Source organism: Camelus ferus, chromosome 5, assembly GCF_009834535.1.
Source record: "Camelus ferus isolate YT-003-E chromosome 5, BCGSAC_Cfer_1.0, whole genome shotgun sequence".
Taxonomy (NCBI): domain Eukaryota; kingdom Metazoa; phylum Chordata; class Mammalia; order Artiodactyla; family Camelidae; genus Camelus; species Camelus ferus.
Window position 1 is genome coordinate 19,166,867 of NC_045700.1, and position 14,527 is coordinate 19,181,393.

Here is a 14,527-nt window from a genome sequence, read left to right on the forward strand (position 1 = left end):
TAAAAGTGAAAAGATGGAAAAGATACTGCATCGAAATGGAAACCTCTCAGAAGACAGCTATAAAGATAAGCTAATAGGCCTCTTTCATGGAATGACTGGGTAGGCATTTCTGTCTCTGTCTCTGCACTGTGCCTTTTAGTGATGGGGGGCAGGGAAGCTGGTTAAGAAACACTTGGGTTACAGTCGTGTGGGCGCTGCTAACGTAAGCCCCACTGGCTACCAGAGCCAGATGGTCAGGATGTCCAGAAGCCTGGGTGGCAGTATGAAAACCAGGGCACCAAATATGTGAACAAGCTCCTTTCCATGAGATGCTGGAGACGTGGGGTAAGAAAGAGCAGAGAGCACAAAGATGGAGGTTTGGAATAGCTATACTTACATCAGACAAAATATACTTTAAGCAAAAACTCTAATATAAGACAAAGAAGGCCATTATATAATAATAAAAGTATCAAATCAACAAGATGGTATAACATTTGTAAATGCTTACACACCCAAATAAATAAAGCAAATATTAACAGATACAAAGCAAGAAAGTAGACAGCAGTACAATAATAGGGAACTTTAATACCCCACTAACATCAATAGATAAGGTCCTCTAGATAGAGTATCAGCACAGAAACATCAGCCTTATATGACACATTAGGCCAGATGAAGGTCACAGACCAAGGGCATTCCATCCAAAAGAAAACAGAATATACCTTTTTCTCAAACACACATGGAACATTCTCCAGGATGTATCAGACGCTAGGCCATAAAATAAGTCTAAATTTAAGAAGACTGAAATCTTATCAGGAGTCTTTTCAAACACAACAGTAGAACGAAATTATAAGACTGGAAAAATCAAAAATATGTGGAAATTAAACAACATGATACTGAACACCCAAAGGGTCAAAGAAAAAATTAAAAGAAATCAAAAAATATCTTGAGGTAAATGAAAGTAGAAATACAACATCAAACTTACAGGATCCCAACTTATGGGCTTCAGCAAAAGCAGTTCTAAGAGGGCGAGTTCATAGCAATAAACACATTAATAAACAAGAAAGATATCATACAACCTAACTTTACAGCTCAAGGAAATAGAGGAACAAATAAACCTCCAAGTTTGTATAAGGAAGGAAATAAAGATTAGAATGGAAATAAATGAGATAGAGACTAAAAAGATAATAGTTAACATCAATGAAAATAAGAGCTGTGTTTTTGAGAAGATAAAATAGACCAACATTTAGCTATACTCAGCAAGGACAAATAAAGATAGGACTCTAATAAATAAATCAGAAATGAAAGGAAAGATGTTACAGCTGATATCATAGAAATACAAAGGATCATAAAGAGACTACTACAAACAGGTATATGCAAACAAGTCAAAAAACCTAGAAAAAATGGATAAATTCTTAGAAATGTACAATCTACCAAGACTGAATTATAACGATTATAAAGAAATAGAAAAACCTTAACACACCAATTACTAGTAAGGAGATTGGTTCAGTAATCAAAAACTTCCCACAAATTAAAGTCCAGATGGCTTCACTGGTGAATTCTTAGCAAATATGTAAGGAACTAATTCCAATCCTCAAAGTCTCCCGAAAAATAGAAAAGGAGGGGAAACCTCCAAATTCATTTGTCAAGTCAGCCTTACCTTTGTACCAAACCAAGAACACTATAAGAAAGGAAAATTACAGGTAAATATTCCTGATGAACATAGATATAAAAATCCTCAACAAAATATTGGCAAACTGAATTTAAAAATACATTAAAAGGACCATACACCACTATCAAGTGGATTTATCCCAGGGATGCAAGGGTGGTTCAACATCCATAAGTCAATCAGTGCAATCACCACACTAACAAAACAAAGGATAAAAATCATATGATCATCTCAAAAGAAGCAGAAAAAGCATTTAGCAGATTTCAACATTCATTTATGACTGGAAAAAGAAAACTCTCAAAAAACTGGATATAGAGGGATTGTACCTCAGCATGATAAGGACATATTTGAGAAGTCCACTGCTAACATCATACTTAACGTTAAAAGCTGAAAGCTTTTACTCTAAGGCCAGGAATAAGACAAGGATGTTTATGCTGGCCACTCTTATTCAATGTAGTATTGGAAGTCCTAGCCGGAGAAATTAGGCAATAAAAAGAAACAGAACGTCTCCAAATTGGAAAGGAAGAAATAGAAATGCCTATTTGTAGATGACATGATATTACATACAGAAAACCCTAAAAATAACACCAAAAACCTGTTAGAATAAACAAATTCAGCTAATTTACAGAATATAATAGTATATAAAAATCAGTTCCATTTGTATACACTAATAACACAAACTATAAGAAAGAGAAAGAGAAATTAAGAAAACAATCCCATTTGCAATTGCATAAAATAAATAAAATACCTAGGAATAGATTTAACTAAGGAGGTGAAAGGTCTTTACACTGAATAGTATAACACATTGATGAAAGAAACTGAAGGCACCAAAAATGAATGGAGAGATATTCCATGCTTATGTATTAGAAGAATTCATATTGTTAAATTCTGCATACTACCCAGGGAATCTATAGACTCAATGAAACTCCTATCAAAATTCCAATAGCATTTTCCACAGAAATAGACAGCAACCTTAAAAGGTATATGCAATTAAAAAAAAAAAAAAGACCTATAATAGCCAAAGCAATCTTTAAAAAAGTATAGAAAAGTGAGAGACATCATGCTTTCTGATTTGAACTGTATTAAAAAGCTTTAGTAATCAAAACAGTATGCTTTTGGCAAACAGACAGACACGTAGATCAATGGAGCAGAAAAGAAAGCCCAGAAATGACCCACACATATATGGTCAATTAACATATGACAAAGGAGTAAAAATTATAGAATGGGAAAAAGAATGGTCTCTTCGATTAAAAGTGCTGGGAAAACTTTGGCCACATACTAAGTATTAGATTGGACCCCTATTTAATATCATACACAAAAATTAGCTCAAAATGGATTAGGCTTGAACATAGACCTGAATCTGTAAGACTAGAAGAAAACAAAGGTGATAAGCTTTTTTTTTAAATCGAAGTATAGTTGATTTACAATGTTGTGTTAGTTTCTGGTGTACAGCGAAGTGATTCGGTTATTTATATTTTTTTCATTATTGGTTATTATAAGCTATTGAATATAGTTCCCTGTGTTATATAGTAGGACCTTGTTGTTTATCTATTTTGTATATAATAGTTTCTATCTGCTAATCCCAAACTCCTAATTTAACCACCCTGCCCTCCACTTTCCCCTTTGGTAATCATAAATTTGTTTTCTAGGTCTGTGAGTCTGTTTCTGTTTCATAAGTAAGTGCATTTGTGTCCTTTTTTTACATTCCACATATAAATGATATCATATGATATTTGTCTTTCTCTGTCTGACTTCACTTAGTATGATCATCTCTAGGTCCATCCACATTGCTGCAAATGGCATTATTTCACTCTTTTTTATGGCTGAGTAGTATTCCATTGTGTATATATACCACAACTTCTTTATCCAATCCTCTGTCGATGGACATTTAGATTGCTTCTAAAAATGATGGTTAGATGCCACGAAGTAGGTGGCAATACCTAACCATATGTGTGTTGTCAGGCCCAAGGGTGGCCTCCAACCTTTTCTCCTTTTATACAGCACAAGGTGATAAGCTTCTTAACATCAGTCTTGGTGGTATTTTTCTAGATCTAAAAAAAGCAATGGCAAAAAAAAGCAAAAAACAAACTAAAAAGCTTCAGCACAGCAAAGGAAACCATCAACAAAATGAAAAACCAACTTCCCAAATAGGAGAAAATTTCTGTAAATCATATAACTGATAAGGAGTTAATATTCAAAATACATAAGGAACTCATACAACTGAAAAGCAAAAAACCAATTTCATTACAAAATAGGCAGAGGATCTCAGAGTTTTTTCTCCAAAGAAGTCATGCAGATAGCCAATAGGTACATGAAAACATGCTCAACATTGCTAATCATCAGGGAAATGCAATCAAAACCACAATGACATAGTATCTCACATTTGTTAGAATGGCTGTTATTTAAAAAACAAGAAATAACAAGTGTAGGCAAGGATGTGGGGAAAAAAGGGAACCCTTGTGCACTGTTAGTAGGAATGTAAATTGGTGGAGCTACTAATGGAAAACAGTATGGAAGTTCTTCAAAAAATTAAAAATAGAACTACTATATGATCCAACAATCCCATTGCTGGGTATTTATCTAAAGGAGATAAAACACTAGCTCAGAAAGAGCTGCATCCTATGTTTACTGCAGTGCTAATTACAATAACCAAGACATGGAAACCACCTAAGTGTCAATCAACAGATGAATGGATAAAGAAGATGTGATATCTATACAATGGAATAATATTCTGTCATAAAAAAAGGAAATACTGCCATTTGTGAGAGCATGGATAGACCTTGAGGGCATTGTGCTAAGTGAAGTAAGTCAGACAGAGAAGATACAAATACCATATGATCTCACTTACACATGGGATCTTTTAAAAAAAATGCATAGGAAGATTGGTGGTTATCAGAGTTGGGAAGTGGGGGTGGTGGTGGAATGGGTAAAGGTGGTCAAAACTTATAAACTTCCAATTTTAAAATAAATAATATCCTAAGGATATAATCCAGAGCATGGTGACCATAGCTAACAATACAGTATTGTATATTTAAAACTTATTAAAGAGAGTAAATCTTAAAAGTTCTTTTTACAAGAAAGTAATTTGTAACTGTATGTGACGGTTAACTAGACTTACTGTAATCATCATTTCACAATTTACACATGTAATGAATTACTATGTTGCATACCTTAAGTTAACCTAATTTTATATGTCAATTTTCTCCATGAAAAAAAAAATGTAGGAAAAAAAATTACCAATATATACTAATAGTTCTGGTTACCATTTACTAAACATAAGATTAATAATGTGATGTATTTTAAAAATTTATTCTCAGTATTATCTCCACATTTTAAGTACCTGTGATAATTGTGTCCCTTAAAGTACAAATAGATTCATATGTACATAAGCATATTATAGAAAATGAATACCAAAACATATCATTCATGCTCTTTCCAAACCTGATCCTCAAAGTAAAGCATCATAATCAAAAAAACTCAGATCCTTTGCCTTATATTTTATAGGTTAGAGTATCATTCATTTTTCTATTTTTGTTATCTTGAAAATGATCTGAAATAAATAGTCCTAAATCCTCAGAAGCATCTCCTGCCATACTTGCTTGAAACTGTATGGATCATGTGACTTTGGTATAATCATGGTATTAGAAATACATTTTCAACCTTATTCTAAACATAATATAATATTCTAAAAAGAATAATAATGTAAAAAGGACTCATCACATATTAAAAGTGTAATAAATATTACCTACAATTAGTATGATATAGCGTTTTCAGTTAGGGCCCTTAGGTCACTCAAGTTTTTCATTCATTGTAGACTTAAAAATTATCCGGGGGGAGGAGGGTAGGAAGGGACAGACTGAGAGTTCGATGTAGATACTGACAGGCACATGTAGAATAGATAAAGATTATACTGTATAGCACAGGGAAATATATACAAGATCTTGTGGTAGTTCACAGTGAAAAAGAATATGACAATGAATATATGTATATTCATGTGTAACTGAAAAATTGTGCTCTACACTGGAAATTGACACAACACTGTAAACTGACTATAACTCAATAAAAAAAAAAAAAATTATCCAGGTATTGAATTTGTGTTACTGTATTAGATTTTCAGCATCCATGACTTGAGAACAGTAATTTCTCCAATAATACACAGTACTCGAAATATATTTATTCTACTTTCATCTGTTTTTCAAATGTCATAATGAATATAGATTTCATTGTCTCATTCTAACAGTACATATTTATTACTTATCTACCATGGGATAGGCACACTGTGAATCAATGAAATGAATGATGCCTTCCAACTTTTACTTTACTTGAAAATTACACCATATAGATCCAGAGTTGGGAATTTCGCTCTCCTAAGAGCAAAGCCAAGTAAAGAAGTAAAAAAAAACCTATATTCCATAGGCTTATACAGGTTCCAAAAGTTTAGGCATGGAATCTGTGAACTCTTTCCCTTAGGACAGCATATTGCCCTACAGTAAATACGATTTTAACACATGCAGTTCTTACAGGCAGAGAATATGGGTAGGAAGTCATAAGAAGTGTGATCTATATTGCTACTAACTAGTCATGACCTAAACAAGACACCAAAATCATCTTTCATATTGTGCACCACAGGAAAAAAAACTCAAATAAAAACACCAGCTGATTCACCCCATGAATGTATATAGAAGTCCTGGATAACTAGCTTGCAGAAATATTTAGTTTGACATGCAAAGTTTTTTCTATTTTTTTTAATTAGTTGCAGTCATTTGAAACTGAGAGATTTTATACAAAAATTGGGATCTCTAGCTTCTCTTGAAAACTCAAAAGATCTAGCCACAAACACCTCAACCTTTCATGGTTATAATTTGCTAGAACTAGATACAGGCTGCTCTCTTTAGAAAGGACATTCACTCTCCACTCATTCACTTAACAAATATTTATTGGATATCCACTCTGTGCCATCACTATTCCAGGTGCCAAAAGGACAGCAGCTCACTGCCCTCATGGCGCTTACATACTCATTAGGAGAGAGAGCAACAGAGCTTGCTAACAAGCATGCAAAGAAAACATGTTAACAAGATGATAAACGTTATGATTAAACCTATACAGGACAATGGGACAGAAAGTTATTTTGCTCAGATCCTACTTTCACAATGAGGCCTTCCCAGTGATGGTTTAATACTGTAACCCAGGAGTCTTCACATAATAGCCCATCAGTCATACCAGGCCAACTGCCTGTTTTTGTCAAGTTTCACTGGAGCATAGCTATGCCCACTCACTGACTATCACCTCTGGCTGCCTTTGTGCTACGAGGGCAGGGCGGGGTTTAGACCCTATGGCCTTCAAAGCGTAAATTAGTGCCTGGCCTTTTACAGAAAAAGAGTTGCCAACCCCATTCCTGCTTGTCCTCTCAACCCCCCTTAACTTCCCCAACTTTCCTTATCCCATATCCCTATCACCTCTAAAATTCTATTTATTACATACATTTATTTTATGGCTTATTATCTGTTTTTTTTCTCACATTGTTAACGCCATGAAGGCAAGGTGTTTACATCTTAATTTTGTTCATATATGTATCCCAAATGATTGGAATATGATAGGTACTCAGTGAATATTTGCAGAATGATCAGATGAGGTTAGAGAAATAAGCAGTACACAGCATACATCCATGGAAGAAGTCGTAGTGAAGAATTTGGATTTTATTCCAAATTTATGGGCAGACACAGGAAGGTTTTCAACAGTGGAATAACATGATATTATCCAGACCACCATGATCTCATGACTTCCTACATTCCTTACCCTGGACTGACTCAGGTCCATTCACCGGTGCTACTTCCCTGATCTGTGCTACAGATCTGAGTCCAGCAAATACTCCATGAATGAGAAATGATTATGGTAATGGAATCTCAAAACACCAGTGTTCAATGACTCCGCCTCAGAACATTCCTCCACGGACAGAAACCCCAGGGAGAGAAGGGTTTACTGGCAAACTCTGCACAGTTCTTTAATAACGTTAAATAGTAAGCTCAGTGATTTTGAAACAGATTCTATGTGAGTTTTCTAAGTCGTATGTATTATGTTTGTTAGAAGGTTTATAAGTTGTCTTCTGAGAGGTTTATATAAAGATGTTATTGTAACCAAAGTGCAATAAAACCCAGCTTACAAACCAATATACTGGAGTGCACTGGTGTGCCACCCATGGGTTAGAGTCCTGCTGAGATATCAATGCTCCCCCACATTGGGGGTGACCAGAGCCCACCCCTTCCATCAGTCATGGCCTCATCCATTCATCCTGATATGTTATAGAAGTACGGTCCTTTTATTTGAATGTCACAAGGTTAAGAAGTCTTGCAGTGGACAACAGTCGTAATTTGTCAATGATCTGTTTTCCAAAAGACAAAAAAAAAAAATCATTAAGTTTGTGGCTACTGCTGAGATTATGAAGCCCAGATTATGAAAATTAGGATAATTTGACAAAGTTTTCCTGAGTATATTCAAATTTTTAATGAATTTACAAACTAGGGGAAGCACCTATCAATAATAGGGGAACACTGATAGGGAGGAGTGCGTAAGGAAGCTTTGACTACTTCATCTGTGGGATTAAGGTGAGGTTTAGGGAGAAAATGGAATTTGAGCTACAGACTGAAGAGTGCAGACTTTTTGATGGGGTAGAGGAAAGGTGACTGCTAATTGGATTCGTAGTGCTACCCCAGAGATTTAAGATAATTTTCACATTCTTTGGAATGAGAAGCAAGGTGAGAATAACAGTCACATTCTTGGGATGGTCGAAGAATACATCAGTCCAAATCAAGATGTAACAAGTCTTTCATCAGGCAGTGTGAAATGGTTTTTCACTGACACTGCCTTATGGTTGGGCTTCTCAGTACCACATCAATAGCAAAGAACTTCTACCCTGTGTCCACCAAGGAAACAGCCTCATCAACCTCCTACCAGAACTGGGAGTTGTGGAATGTAGAACATGCTACTCAACTACCTAAGAAAACTCTGCCTCAACTCATTGATAGTTAAGATACCAGGGATCTGGGAGGTATTCAGCCATCGTCTAGAAATCAAACACACACACCAGAAAACCCTCCTAGAGTGTCACTTGGTCTTTGTTGATTATTTTCAAAGAAAAATCAACATACTCAAATAGTTCAAGACTATCAAACAACAAAATTGTATAATTCAGAGATTCCCAGACTGCCTTGGTTTACAGGACCCTTAGAGTCTCTGCAACTTTTTCATGACATTTGACAGGCCCAACGCAATACCTAATCATTCTTTTTATGAAGTAGTTAGGTTCAAGCAACCTAATAACTTATGTCTTAACAACTTAGTCATCTTTTAGAAAAAACAATACACATAAATTAAAAGAAAAAATTTTTTTTAGATAACCACAATTACACCCTAAATGGATTTGTGCTCCTGGAACTTATCAGATCATGGAATCAGATTGGATGCTACCACCATCATTTCCCATTTCATCTTGATTTTTTTTCACTATTTTTATCACAACAATCAGTGAAAACGCAGCTTCTTAAAGATATGGCATCATCGAAAGAAATGTGGTGCAATCTAATAAAATGCAAACTGCCTTAGGCTAGTAGTTCTTATCATGTCTGACAGATGCTGTGTTTTGCTGTGTTTTTCTTATAAATTTAAAATCTGGTGAACATAATCCCAAAGAGACTTTGAGACACAACCAGTCAGAATTCTGTTTCTGGAGGGCTGCGACTGCATTAGGGTTTTAGACATCCGTGTTTATTTTCCATGAGCTTGTTTTTCATTTCAGGGATAAATAACCACTTGAGCTTATATTTTTGTACAGCTTCAAGTTTATTCCTCAAATGTCATAAAATCTTTCTATCAAACACTATTGATTTGCTACATATTTCGAACACAAGGGGAGCAGCCAAAGGACTCTTTTGTGTGTGATCACTCACCCCTAGTAAATATATTCGGTTCAGATATTTTTTATAGAGGGTGCCCTTAAAATGGAGTAATATGCACTTTCCGCCAAGTTTTCTATTATCAGACCCTTTACCCAGACACCTCTCATTAAGACCTAGTTAACATAATCATACTTATTTATGGCCAAAAAAGTTACCAGGAAACATGGAATTAGAACACAGGAGATGGCAAAATGTTGCAGAAAAATTGAAAAAGAAAAAACAAAAGAGGTAAAAATACAGAGAAGTATTCAGCTACTAATTACTACATCATAAGTTAAAAGGATCCAAAGCCATTGCCATAAAAAGCGACTGATGAAAGTTTTGTTCATAGCTAGAATTGCCTGAGAATACATGGATGTATATACATATATACACATGGATGTATATAGATTTATATACATATATATACATATTAAGACACTTTTCTTCAGGGAACCCAAATTTAAGACCAACAAGAGGAGATATAAGACCACTCAAGAGTTAATATATTAACATATTATAGTCACTACATTAGGCCAGAAAGAATTATCCTCATTTTACAAATGAGGTTAGATACTTTGAAACATCAGTAAGTTGTAATGAATCCACTAGAACAGCCTGCAAGTACTCAGGGGATTAGTCTTTTAACCAATGGACAGACTCTGACCTGCAATCTCATAGTGCAACCAATGTTAAGGGTGGTTGTGTATCACGTTGCAAACTAACATCTGCATACAGATTTGTCTATGATGTCAAGCAGGAACATGGCCATGCTCCAGACAGGGTCAGAAAAGAATCCTGATTTACTGTTCCCATTCTTTCATCTTTAAGAGAATAGGAGGATAGTCCTTAATGGCTCAGTACTGTATTTTCCCCTGGACAGAACAGCAGGACAAGTCAGTAAGCCCAGTCACCCCCAGGGGAATGGAGAAGATACTCAGGTAGTTTAAAAAGTTGTCCACAGAGGAAGAGAAAGTGTGTGGAAAACTAGGGAAGAGTTTCAAGTCCTCCTCTTTGTATACTGGACACAAAAGACGAAATGCTCACAGCCCTCACAAAGGCTGCAGGGCACTGCCTGGCCCCACGGAGCTCCCTTCACATGGAGCTGCACAGGGGGGCTGCCGTTCTCAGTGTGTTCTGTGTTAACGATTCCAACCCGAATTGTGCGATGCAGTCGCCCTCATGGTCTTCCTGGTCCGATAATGTGGAATAACTGCCTCTAATTCTAGTATTTTCCAGAGAAATTTATCATATTTTATATTTTAAATGAAGACTGAGATATTTTATACTGAAGCTAGAGCACCAAATGAACAGAGACTTGAAGTAAAAAAAAAATGGTCATATAAATTTAATTTTTATCTGAAAAACTGTCTTGTTGATTTTATTCTTTAAAGAGAACGCCTTTTAAGTATGAGATCTTAAATTTGTCAGTTTTTCACCTGCATTGTATCTCTCAAATATTATGACATGATACCAGCAACTTGCTTCATCCTAAGATTCGGGAAAAATGAAACATAATCCTTAAGTACAAAATAGTAATCCTCAATTCCTTAGCTTTCTAGATTTCCCTTTAAAGACCAATCTCCTATCAATTTACAGAAACACTAAATGTACAGCTGACTTAACGAGCTTTCTTCACTCCCACTGACTAATCAGACTCTAGGCATTATATACCACTACCAATTCACTCAGTCCATCTCCCAAGCAAAATGAGTACATTTACAATTAAAGTATAAAATGTTAATAACTTTACCCAGGTAGAAATTGAAAAATAGCACGTCAACATCAATCACTTTTAAGGACACAAAATATTTCTGTAGATCTGTAAGGACAAAGCTTTCAGTTTAAGAAAAACGGCAAATTTATGCCTCTTTTCAAACAAGTTTAAGTAAGATTTTGATTGCAAATAACTTGCAGAAATCCTAGCAGGGATATACAGAATGCAGATACATGGTGCTGGATTTATTTGAATTCAAGTCAAATACAGAATTGATTTTCCTTCCTGGTAGTTTTCTGAAATGTACATTATGGCTTTGTTTAGTTAAACCAGTTATGACACTTGAGCCTCTGAAATGCTAATATATCTGTACCCAGCCTTTGAGTGTGCTGATTTTGCTTCTTTGGTGGAACAAATTTCATTCCCTTTCATACAGAAAACCAAGAGGAGCAGATATTTGTATAATGTATACGTTAATTAAAACATACTGTTCCCTGGGGGCTAGGGAGCAAAGAATGTATTACCGTGAGCATTTTAAGGAAGACATTTACTCATCTCAAATTCAAGAGCAATAGGGCAGGATGGTGTATTGCTAGACGCTGTAAAGTGACCTGTTATAATAGTGTATTTTAAAAATAAAAGGAAGTCGTGCTTTAACAAGTGAATTTGGATGCCTTAATGTAACAGAAATGTGGTTTCCATCAAATACTGTGTCACCAAGGGGCTACAATTGCTTAATCTGACAAATTTTCTTCACAGCTGTGCTCAGCCTACAGTTGATGGATTTATATTACCATAAAGAATTAGCTTTTTTTTGTATGAGCTGAAAATTATCATCAGACTCTGTCAGCATTCTGCCCACTAGTAAACCACGAGCTTACGGATCAAGAGACAAAAGCCAGTGTGTCCCAAATTGCTGCTATACCTCATGCTAGTCCAATACACAGAGCAAGCAATGACTATCGACAAAGAATGCATCAAAACCCTGAGCTTCAGGCAGGCATCCCAGAACCTCCTTACTAGCATCCAGCTTGTTTTTCATCTGGTCTTTGGTCCAGTTCTCAAATTTTGAGTGATTTTTTCACTTATTGTTTGTTTTGGTTCTAGTCCCATTTGGCGTAGCTGTCCCTCAGAAAGCCATCAAGAATTCTAGGTTGGAGCTGCCAGCAAATTCAGTCTCTTGGAGACTAGCGTGATCTTGCTGGTTCCTCCACAGTCAGCACCCAGGAAGCCCATGCCTTGCTTTGAAGAGTGAGATTTCTGATAAGCTTGTGTGTCTTGGAAAGAAAACACAAGGTTTCCCCAGTTTCACAGTGACCCACGGTTTTGTTTACAGGGCAGTAAGTATTTAGCTCCTGCTTATGGCCAGGGGGCTTTTGGAAATATGTGTTGTGGGGCTGTGTGTTTTCATCAACCAAAACCTTAAGTGTTCCCCCTAGAGTGAACACAGCACACAGCGATGTGCCGTTTGCTCTGCCGTGGTTCACTCAGCCTTAACTGTGCTGGTCACTTCATACAGAGGAGGTTTCTGAAATTCCATTGGTGGTTGAAGTTAAAGTTGAAGGCTACCAGAAGACCAAGGAGGCTGTCTTGCTTCTTAATAAACTGAGCATCTGAAATGATATCAACAAGGTCTATGCCTCTCAGCAAACGAGAGTTGGAAAAGCAAAACGAGAAGCTGCCATTGTATCCAGCACAGAGGGCCCTGCATTGCCAAGGCATGCGGAACATCCCTACAATTACGCTACTTAACATAAGCAAACTAAACATTTTGAAACTTGCCCCTGGTGGGCCTGTGGGACATTCCTGCTTTGGACTGAAAGTGCCTTCCACAAGTTACCCTTAGGAGTAACTACGACCTTCCCATACACAAGATGCTCAATACAGACCTTAGCATAATTTTGAAAAGCCCACAGATATTCAGAGAGCCTTCCAAGAATCACATAAGAAGATTCATCACAGACTTCCTACGAAGAATTCACTGAAAAACCTGAGCATAATGTTGACCCTAAACCCACATGTAAAAAGCATGCACTGGAACGTCATTCTTTGCCAGGCCAATAATCACAAACCACAGGTACAAAAGGCAGCACTAGAAGCCAAATCAGATGAGAAGGGGATTCCAGGCAAAAGCTAGCAGTAGGGAACAAAGGAAAGAAGGCTGTTAGTATTAAGAATCAGAAGAACCCTTTGGTGGGGGAAAAAAGGCTGTAGCTACCAAGAAACCAGCAGTTGAAAAGAAGCCAGCAGAAGAGAAATGCACCACAAAAGAAAAGAAGCCTGGTGCATAAATTCAAAGTTCTTTATTCCATAAAGGTCAAATCACTTTGGACAGCTCATTTTGAATAAGGATCTGATCAAAGAGGCAGTGAGAAACCAACAAGAAAAGATAGGGGGAAAAGTTATAAAGATTGTGAAATAAGGAAAAAAATAATACTTACAGATAAAAAATTGCCTTAAGAGATAATGCAAAAGAATTTGCAGACAAACTATTAACATTAATAAAAGAATTTAGTAAGTCAGTCAGATTGGAAATCAAAATATCAATGTTGCCAGTTCAAGATGGCGATATAGAAAGATTGTGAACTAACCTCCACAGACACACTGGATCTACTGCTATATAGACAGCAATTTCTTTTTTTAATCTTAAACATGTATTATTTCATTAGAATTAACAGTAATAAACCTACTTCATGTTAACATTAAATATCATCTTTTTGACTGGATAAAGAAGTTGTGTTGTATTTAGACAATGGAATACTACTCTGCCATAAAAAAGAATAATACCATTTGCAGCAACACGCATGGACCTAGAGATCATCATTCTAAGTGAAGTAAGCCAGAAAGAGAAAGAAAAATACTGTATGATATCACTCATATGTGGAATCTGAAAAAAAAGGACACTATGAACTCACCTACAAAACAGAAACAGACTCAGTAAATAATCTTATGGTTACTAGGGAAAGGGGGTGGGAGGGGATAATCTGGGAGTTTGGTATTTACAAATGTTAGCCATTATATATAAAGTTAGATTATAAAAAAAGTTTCTTTTGTATAGCACAGAGAACTATACTCAATATCTTGTAATAATCTTTAATAGAAAAAATATGAAAATGAATATATGTATGTATATGCAAGACTGGGACATTGTGCTGTACACCAGAAACTGATACACTGTAATTGACTATACTTCAATTTTTTAAAAAATGACATCTTTTTTGGAAAAGATAACTA

General features: G+C 35.9%; 2 pseudogenes; one reads left to right on the forward strand and one right to left on the reverse strand.

Annotated features, from left to right (window-relative positions):
* Positions 1 to 3,545: 3,545 nt before the first annotated feature.
* LOC116663914 lies at positions 3,546 to 3,649 on the reverse strand (annotated as a pseudogene).
* Positions 3,650 to 10,615: 6,966 nt separating this feature from the next.
* LOC116663851 lies at positions 10,616 to 13,642 on the forward strand (annotated as a pseudogene).
* Positions 13,643 to 14,527: the final 885 nt, after the last annotated feature.